Source organism: Phalangium opilio, unplaced genomic scaffold (assembly GCF_054372755.1).
Source record: "Phalangium opilio isolate 3A_F unplaced genomic scaffold, DU_Popi_V2 ptg000041l_1, whole genome shotgun sequence".
NCBI lineage: Eukaryota > Metazoa > Arthropoda > Arachnida > Opiliones > Phalangiidae > Phalangium > Phalangium opilio.
The window spans coordinates 3,806,382-3,816,697 of NW_028324165.1; the positions used below are offsets into that span (position 1 = coordinate 3,806,382).

Consider the following 10,316-nt stretch of genomic DNA (forward strand, 5'->3'; position numbering starts at 1 on the left):
AGGGTGGAAATAAAATCTACGCTATGTTTACCCGAGGTAGACTTTTCACTTCACCGGGCGGTGAAAATAGCGCCCAAGCTATTTTCACCCTCCCGCGGTCCTTAGCTAAATTCTTAGTCACGTGGTAGGGTGGAAATAAAATCTACGCTATGTTTACCCGAGGTAGACTTTTCACTTCACCGGGCGGTGAAAATAGCAGCCACGCTATTTTCACCCTACCGCAGCCCTTACCTCAATCCTTAGTCACGTGGTAGGGTGGATATAGCCTCTACGCTATTTTCACCTAGGGTAGGAATAGGCTTCCGCCTATTTCTACCCGGTGACACTCAAAATTTAAAGAGAGTGGTAGCGTACCCCCTCCCGGGTGAAAATAGTCCGACTAATTAATCATGGCCAACTTAGATTACCGGTGGTAGAAGGCCTGCCAGCTTTACCCGAGCCCCATGTTAAAAAACGACTAGCAAAATCACCCCTAGTTCCGACTTTCGCCGTTAGGCGCGCTACCAACCCAGTTTTCCTCATAATGCTTTTTTATGGGGAAAAAAATTCGGAAGTGGACTCGGTTTAAGAGCATTTGTAATATATTTACCGATTTTTTTCGTGGCCGAATTTTAAATGAGAAGTCAAGTAAGTTTTAATTTATATTTTGAGACCAATTTCATAATTTTCCGTCCGTTATTTGACTAGGAATCAACATTCAAAGTTGGAGTTGTTTTTAAGGCGGATAAATTAAATTTCTCGGAAAACCTAAGCCTTCGTCCAACGGTGCCACTTAATTTTATTGTAAACTTCCTTCAAGACCGAGGCTTAATTCTAAACGGCGCATTTCTCCATAGAAAAAGTATTAGGAGGAAAACTGGGTTGGTAGCGCACCTAACGGCGAAAGTTGCTAGTCGTTTTTAACATGGGGCTCGGGTAAAGCTGGCAGGTCTTCTACCACCGGTAATCTAAGTTGGCCATGAATTAATTAAAGTGGTCTATGACCATTGACCAGGGCACGTCGTCTGCTAAGCTAAAAAAGTGAATAATTAAAATATTTCAGTTAATTCCTGGACTACTTTACTAATTTGTAGTTGAAAACGCCGAGATCCTAATATTCAAGAATCAAGAAAATTTTTAAAAATCCTCAGCAGTCCTGTGGACCAGTGACCCCTTTCGATTTCATTTTTAATCTGATCATTTGCCCTGCACGGTTGCACCACGGCATTATTTCCCACGCTGGTTATTTCCATCCCTGCATTTATGAAGTTTGAAGATTTGTTGACCAATAAGATTCGCGAAAGCCATGCGCATTCGGAGGCGGTTGAATATAAAAACGCCTAACCGTTCATGATTCAGTTTAGTTATCGATTTGACTCGTGAAATTTACTACAAAAATATTTTTGCCGAATATTTAACTAATAAAGTTAAGTTTGATTATGGCGTCATCAAAGCGAAGATCTATTAATAAAAACTGTCATTGTAGACAAATATTTTGGGTGCTGTGCATGAATTTAATAGCGAGCTGGAGAAGGACGACAGCAATCCTGGGTAAATGAGTCCGTTTTTGTTATTATCAACCGAATAAAATACCCCCTTCATTAAAAATTACTAAATTTGATAGGTTTTAATCCAAAATACTGCTGCCTTTTCCAAATTAATGCTTGTTTATTGCCACCTGTTGTACAATATTGCTATTTTAGTTTCTTTCTACTACTCTCGTCTTAGCCAGTAGCGAAAATTGTACTTATAAATCATATTAAACTTAACCCCTTTTACCATTATCGGATCTGCTAGGTTGGAATTTATTATAACAGCGTACCAACCTCTGTAGTTTTAAGTTGTAAAGCTAGGTGTTTCTTTAATTTGGGGATGGGTTTTTGATTACTTGAATGTGCAGTGAAATCATTTCTAAGAGAGTCAGCAATGTAATGCCCTTAATTCTGACTGATAATACTTAATAATGAACGTTTTAGTAGACATAAAAATTGTTTAGTCTCTCACGTAGCAACAAATTATCTCCCAAACGTTTCTGAAGTATCAGTTTTTCTTTTTCGTAGTTTCAATCTTGTCGAGAAGGTAACCTAATGCTAGCTGAATCTCAGAAAACCTTGAGCGACACATGGGAGAAGATTGGCTTATCTGAAAAATGCCATTCTTTTAAGGTATAAAGTAACGTTACCTGAACTTTTCCTTTTAAGGCTTTGTTTGTTTATTTCCACTCTACACTTAGCCCTAATTACTGTTAATTGTTCCAAAAATTTGTAACTATGTTAAATACTAGTCACTCGCAATCAATCTAATGTGAAATATGTTTCTAGTTGGATTTAGAAATCGAATTCATGATTGCTGAATGGGAAAAAAATCAAGATAATGCGGAAAGCCTTCTGATCAATGGCAAAAAGTTTTTTTCACTCATTTTATTTTAAATTATTTTAAGTGTACATACATTTTTTATTTATTCATTCATTAATTTTATTTTTAAATTATTTTAAGTGTACATACATTTTTTATTTATTTATTCATTAATTTTATTTTTAAATTATTTTAATTGTTACTAAATTATTTAACAAGTGATATTATTATTTAGATTTTTAATTTTAGCGTTGTTTGCTTTATAATGAAATAAAATTTGTACCATAAATTTATGTTCCATAAGTCTGACGTCACTACCCATACTTTGTAATGCTACTGAGAGAAACTTACAGCTCGAGCTAGTTAACGAGAAGCGAGAATTGATTATCTCGGTTAATTTTGCAGACTTCCATCTTATTATTATTTAGTCTGCATTACTAAGCCTTTGATAGCAGCGCCTTACCAGGCGTCGCTTTATCCTTAATCTATGACCTACCTCAATCACTTCCTGACAAGCTCCAGTTCCTAAGTGACCAGACATTGACAAACATTTTTGTCTGTCTCTGGCCCTCCATGTTATGCCAGAGCTGGTTTTCAGCCTGTCATGCAAACTCCGTTTGACGTACCCGTCCGTAGGGGATGGGGACGACAGGCACCGGCCCCAAGAACTTGGCCTCCGCCCCCTTTTTAGCAAATCTATTGGCTTGCTCATAGAGTTATATTTGCTGAGGGGGTGAGACGTCATTGGTTTTTCAGCCAATGAAATTAACAAGCCAACAGATGGAGTCACCTTCTGGTGGCTATAGAGCTCATGTTAAATTCTGCCTCCAAAATGGCGAATGGGCGGAGTTTAATGTCACCCTCCCCGTAACCGATATAATTCTATTGCCATGATATCCGCTATGACCCGGCACCCAAAACAACAGGACCCTGTTGCGGGACGCCAGTCGCAGGTCCTTACTTAAATTCTTAGTCACGTGGTAGGGTGGATATAGCCTCGACGCTATGTTCATCCGGGGTAGACTTCACCGGGTGGTGAAAATATACTGCTATTTTCACCCTACAGCAGCCCTTACCTCAATTCTTAGTCACGTGGTAGGGTGGATATAGCCTCTACGCTATTTTCACCTAGGGTACGAATAGGCTTCCGCCTATTTCTACCCGGGGGGTGAGAATAGTGACACTCAATTCTAAAATAATAGAAATAGTCCTATGCGTCGTCTGCTAAAACATTTTAAGACTTTTGGCTAAATTCGCTTCCGCTTTTAGGGGTAAAATAGTGAGTTTCGGAAGAACATTTTGTATGGTAAAATTTAAGAGTTCCAAAACTCCAATAAACGTCGCAATTAAAGTAGGTTATTTAAGTCCGTTTCAGAAACTAAATAAACCTAACTAAACTACCCTCCCTCCTTGATACCGCCTGCTTTGGACAGGGATTTTTCTATCGATTTGTTTCACGGCGATAGGGATGGGGTTGCCATCTAGGCTCTAGAGTAGGCAACTGACGTGATTTTTGTAAAATGCCGAAAGTGTCCATACACTAAATTACCGCCTGGTTTTGGACAGCCATTTTTCTATTGATTTGCTTCACGGCGATAGGGATGGGGTTGCCTAGATCTAGGCTCTAGAGTAGGCAACTGACGTGATTTTTGTAAAATGCCGAAAGTGTCCATACACTAAATTACCGTCTGGTTTGGACAGGCACGTAGCGGGTTATATGAATCAGATAAATCGTAACGAAGTCATTTAAGTATAATTAAATTTGGTAATTAATGATTAAAGGTGTGTAAAGGCATTTGCATTAGACGATGATGAAACTTGGTCGGTATTAAGCGAATTCTCTACTGAATTGATGTTTAAATTGGAATATTAATACGCCGAGAATGATTAAAGTTAATTGTAAAATTATTTTAATCGTCATTGTTGTCAATTTATGTGCTACGTGGTTCGGTACAACGGGCAAAACGATTTGGTATTTGAAAACAATTATCTTAAGTAGTTAGTTAGCTTTAATTAGGGTTTTTCTAGAAATTGCCGAAATTTAATTTTTTGCGTTAAATGGCTGGATAGAACCAGTAGAAGTTTTAATTAGTGTTTTTCTTTCTTTTGGAAAATGCCGAAAGTGAAGAGACAATTTTACCGCTAAGTTTTCGCGCTGTTATTTTATGAGAGTAAACGTTCGAATTTACGTTGATTAGTATTATTTAAACTTGTTTAAATGGCATTGCGTTAGACAATGTAGGAGTTAATTTATAGCTATTCCAATTAAGTGAGGTTTAAATGCCCGAAAAATTTGAGAGAGCATTTATAAAATTAATTTAAACTTGTTCAAATCGTTAACTAGCTTTAATTTATATTTTTTGGTCTCGAAATATGCCGAAAATAAAAACACTACTGTACCACCACTATTTCGCAGGGTTTTTTGTTGAGAGAAACGTTTTAATTACTTTGATTTGTAATATTTAAACGTATTTAAATGGTCTTGCGTTATTATATTCAAATGAAGTCGTTATTTAGCTTTGATCATGGTTTTTTGGATTTTACCGCCTAGTTTTTTGATTTGTCGAATTACTACTCTATTTTACCGCCTAGGTCGAAAGCCAAGTCAATCTAGCCAAAGGGTGTTATCTAGCAGACGACACATAGTGGGAAAAGTACTATTGTAGAGTTTTGTAGAGTTTTTTACTTTCGGCAGATCCCAAGTTGGCGGTAATTTAGGGATTGCCTTGACTGGCCATGCTGACTAGCTGAGCACACTTTTTAGGCCTGTACTTTCCCGCCCTCAGCAGACTGCAAAGCAGACGATGGGGGAGGAGCTATTATAACCATCTTAACACAAAAATCGAATTAAATTTACAATAGGGACTTGGCAGTACTACGTCATGCAACGTCAGTCTACCTTCCACTAGTGCTAAAAAACATACCAGGAGGAGGGGCTTATATAGCTTTCATTCTGTTAAAAAACATACCATAATGGCGCTGGGGGCGGAGTTAAGCCCGAATTGCCAAGTCCCTATTAATCTTTAAATTAACAACGAAATAACTTAAATTACCCCTATAAACCTAATATTACCACTTTAAACTTAAACCTATCCCTTTAAAACAAACTGAAAAGAAATTCACGGTTTCCAAAAATAACTACAATGAAAGAGGAAATAGCCCATCAAAATTGACAGCGAACTTTCTAAAACTATCCTATACCCCAGTATCCACAGTGCAAAATAAAATACCTAGCAACAAAACTTTTTCCAAGAAACCAGAGAAATACTACGCTTATTTAGACCCCCAAGCAACCAGACCTTGAGTCACTATCCTGGTACCTGGCCCGAGAAACTTCTAGAACATTTTTTTAACCCTTAAACTGACCAATCCGTATTTGGTCCCAAAACAAAAAGTTTTGCCCATTCGCTGTTAACATGAATACGCCCGGTTACGTCATAAATATGGTCCACTATTCGCCAAACCGAAGTCAATCAACAAACGTCATTATCCCAGAAATCCTTGCGAGAAACTAGAAGTTATATATACGAAGTCCCTCCTGTCCCATCGTCAGTCGATACCTGAAATGTCTAAACGAGACCCTTGTCGGCTCACCCTAAAGAAATCCTAAAGTCGTACGGAGATTATTTTAAATCGAACCCTTTATTTTTCATTCGACACTTTTATTTTTATTCATTTGATACCTTTATTTTTCATCAAGTTGAATATTTTAACCCCTAGAAGAAGAGAGCGCGCGAATTATTAAATCGCGAGAGAAAAATAAAAACATAATTAACCCTTAAATCGCGACAGAAAAAAAAAAGATCCTGAAGAAAAACCCTTAAATCGAGAAGAAGAAAAAAGATCCTGAACCTCTATGAAGAATATGGAAGAGGAGCTACTTGGCGTAAGAAATTAAAAAAAAAACTTGAAACTATTGATTAACTGGCTTGAAACTATTGTTAAAGAACTTAGATTATGGTTGACGGATTGATTCATTTTAAAAAATCTTAACTTTCCATTTTTGAACATTATTTTTTTAGTGCATAATTGCACGCTTTTAACCTAACAAACCCCTAAATTTAATTTTTAAAATCTTAAAGGCTGTAGGAGGTAATCCTATTGAGGAGCCATTTCAAAGACGTTATAAATTGCAAACCTGCCTTAGATGTAAGTTTAATTGTCTTGCTCAATTTCTTATTTTTTACCCCTATAAAAGTTTGTGAAAATTTATGAATAAGATTGAATATTATGTTGAATATTAAAACTTGAATTCGAATCTATTTTTACTCTCACTTGACAAATACCAACAACCGCGGTCACTTTTGATTCAGAAATTTTATAAGCCCCTCGTTTCCGCTAAAAAGGCCTTAACCCCCCACAACTGACTGCATTCTAACATCTAGTCTAGCGTTTGCGAGGATGAATCATCAGTGAAAAAAGAGATAGGTGTTTGTCTTATACTTAACCCCTCTAATAAGAATCAAACACTCCACCTTAACCCCATAAGATCTTAAAGAGCATAAAGAAAAGGCTTATACTATGTTTTCCGAAGAAGTGGTTCCCGCCTTATGTGTCCACAGTCACGCGAAAATTTTGAGCCCCCTTAGCCATTCCAACCCCTCCATTTATTCCTGAAATGGGCCATACAATTTGTACGGAATTGGGCTCTGATTCTCGAATATTGTCTGGAAATGGGCATCCTCGATTTTTGTGACCCAACATTAGAAGAGTTTCACGGGCAAATGTTTAACATTGGAATTTAAAACAGGTTTCTTAGTGAAATACTTACCCTTTCTTTCTAAGAAAGAATTCTACCATTCACTCACTTTTCACTTATACTAAACACCATAAGTCTATTATGTAAGGTCCCCATAAGTCAGAAACAAAGTCAATTTAAGTCAATAGCAAATGCCCCTAATGAAGGAAGCAGGTAAGGAAATTTCATCGCCCCCTGTCGGACTCTGGAGGTACCACAAAGCGGAGCTGACGTAATCGAATTTCTTATTGCGCATGTCTTAGTCTTAAAAAAGAGAGTATAGGGGAGCGCAGTACCGAGGCATTTCCGTCGGAGACATTAAATGGTATCGTAGGTGGCGCGAATGAGCCGGAAACTCCCTCGTACCACTAGTATAATTTAGGGGCAACATCGTAATTTAGCCTTGTGGAGCGGGGGAGTTTCAACTCCTCCCCTATACTCTCTTTGGTCTTAAAGATTGAATCGTAGGCAGGTTTAAAAATGGCGGCGGCCAGGAATGGGGCTGGGAGGTATTAGCCTAAACTAAAGTAGTATTAAATGAAGAAGCGCATTTAATTAACACATAAAGAGGTAGAATGTATTCAAGGTTAGTAGAAAACAATTTGCACGAAAAGTATCTAGATTATCTATTAGATTATCCTCTTAACACCGTTAAAGATGTTCAATCTGAACATTGCCTTGCCATTTAAAGTCTTATCAAGAAAATCTGCCAGATCCATTACTTCAGTCAGTTAAAGGGGCTAACCGGCGCTGTTGGGGTGAAGTCCGCCCTTAGTTCAGGGGGAAAACACCCAGCTCTTTGGCCATAAGAAATGGCGCCACCGTCGCGGTGGGCGGGTAAGCAATATGCTAACCAACAGTTTGACCCCCCCCCTTCACCCCAGCATCTTCGGCCAGCCCCTTTAACTGAAAGTGTAGCTTGTTTTCATCTTGTAACTTAAGTTAATCCTCCACGTAAAGATGATAGTGACCGCTTTTATTTGTCTCCGCCGTTATATTTAAAGTATGTGACATGATTTTACTAAATAAACAGCAATGTCAACGGTACCCGCCACCATTCCCCAATTGGTGAAAAAGTTGAAAGTCCTATCCTAACTTCCGGTATAAGCAAACAGCCTAGGAATTATAGATGGCGCTTTTATCGTACCCGCCAAATTTTCAAAATGTTAATACGAGTACAATGCCGGTAGTATAGGACCTAATTGCGGACTCATACTTATGGGGACCTTACATAATAGACTTATGTAAACACTTTTGACTCGACCGAAACACGTTCGTAGATTTCGAAATTTTAACCTGTTTATCCGTGTTAGAATAGCAGCCGAAATCAGAAGCGTTCGGGAAAAGGTATAAATATAACCTGAGGTTGACCTAAAAATATTTATGGTTTTGTCGTTTATATACTAGAGTGAAAAAGTCGAGGGCTCGGACGTTCGGCATTTTAGTGTACGGGATTTTGAGATTTCAAGATTTTGCCCCAGATTTTGAGATTCTGACTAAGATTTTAGAAATCTGGATATCTAGTCCAAGATTTTAAGATTTCGGGATTTTAAGGGAGATTTTCAGATTTCGAAGAAGATTTCGGGATTTTGTTCAGGATTTTCAGATTTTGAAGGATATTTTTAGATTTCGAGGAGATTTTCAGATATTTGATGAAATTTTAGGAATTTGCAGGGGATATCAAGATTTACTATTAACTTCCGGTGTTCAAAGAATATTTCGAGACTTTGAAATGTAGGTTTAGGTTTTAGACTTTAAATTTGTTTTAATTTACCGTAATGAATACTGGAGAAAAATCGAGAAAAACTAATTTGTAATACAGAACTCTTACATAGCGTAGGAGCCAAAAAGCGAGATGCAGTGTCTTCCTCTCTTAAATAGATGCAAAACGTGTATTGTAAGCGTGGAGATTTTCAGATTTTGATATTTTAGGGTGAGATTTCGAGATTTTACGTTATGATTTCGAGATTTCTAGATTTTAATGTGAGATTTCGGGATTTTCAGATTTTAAAATAGGGATTTTGGGATTTTTAGATTTTAACGTGAGATTTTGGAATTTTTAGATTTTGACGTGAAATGACGTGAAATTTCGGGATTTCGAGATTTTCGAGAGAAATTTCAAACAGATTTCAAACGAACTCTACGGGATTTTGACAAACGTCCGACCCCTCGGAAAAAGTCATTAACTAAATGACTTTTAGTTAATATAACATTAATTTTCTCATCTAAATTAATATAATGGTCCCTAAATATTAGAACCACGGCGATAGATAATAGAAAAGGGTCATAAAAATTCAAATAGTTGTTTACGAAATTTATATTTATAGAAGAAAAGTCTACTTACAAATGCAAATTGTCATTAAAGGCCGGCCGCTTTATCGATATGCTTCGCAGTATTAAAATAAAAATGCATTTATGCAAAATCCTTAATTCTCTTGCAGAATCAAAAAGAGCGAGAAATTAGAAATTCATACAGATATTGCAATTTGAAATTTAGTTTAATCGATATGAGAAATTAAGTTTAATCGATATGAGTAATTAAGTTTAATCGATATGAGTAATTAAGTTTAATCGTTATGAGTAATTAAGTTTAATCGTAATGAGTAATTAAGTTTAATCGTAATGAGTAATTAAGTTTAATCGTAATGAGTAATTAAGTTTAATCGTAATGAGTAATTAAGTTTAATCGTAATGAGTAATTAAGTTTAATCGTAATGAGTAATTAAGTTTAATCGTAATGAGTAATTAAGTTTAATCGTAATGAGTAATTAAGTTTAATCGTAATGAGTAATTAAGTTTAATCGTAATGAGTAATTAAGTTTAATCGTAATGAGTAATTAAGTTTAATCGTAATGAGTAATTAAGTTTAATCGTAATGAGTAATTAAGTTTAATCGTAAGGAGTAATTAAGTTTAATCGTAATGAGTAATTAAGTTTAATCGTAATGAGTAATTAAGTTTAATCGTAATGAGTAATTAAGTTTAATCGTAATGAGTAATTAAGTTTAATCGTAATGAGTAATTAAGTTTAATCGTAATGAGTAATTAAGTTAAATCGTAATGAGTAATTAAGTTTAATCGTAATGAGTAATTAAGTTTAATCGTAATGAGTAATTAAGTTTAATCGTAATGAGTAATTAAGTTTAATCGTAATGAGTAATTAAGTTTAATCGTAATGAGTAATTAAGTTTAATCGTAATGAGTAATTAAGTTTAATCGTAATGAGTAATTAAGTTTAATCGTAA

The 10,316-nt window shown here is 36.0% G+C and overlaps 1 protein-coding gene and 1 long non-coding RNA gene across 7 annotated transcripts in view; both read left to right on the plus strand.

Annotated features, from left to right (window-relative positions):
• Positions 1-453: 453 nt before the first annotated feature.
• Positions 454-2,428, plus strand: LOC149679431 (uncharacterized). The gene is made up of 3 exons (XR_016365766.1): positions 454-1,530; positions 2,040-2,144; positions 2,301-2,428. It is a non-coding gene; the product is annotated as an uncharacterized LOC149679431 (long non-coding RNA).
• Positions 2,429-5,595: 3,167 nt separating this feature from the next.
• The window catches only part of LOC149679432 (uncharacterized), a 62,403-nt gene continuing 57,682 nt past the window's right edge, over positions 5,596-10,316 (plus strand). For 5 of the 6 annotated variants that reach the window (XM_089835170.1, XM_089835169.1, XM_089835161.1 and 2 more), the window contains exon 1: positions 6,425-6,483. The gene's annotated coding sequence lies outside the window, so the exon portion shown is untranslated. Of the gene's footprint in view, positions 6,221-6,416; positions 6,484-10,316 lie in introns of those variants that run through there. The other variant, XM_089835167.1, reaches the window with a different exon arrangement.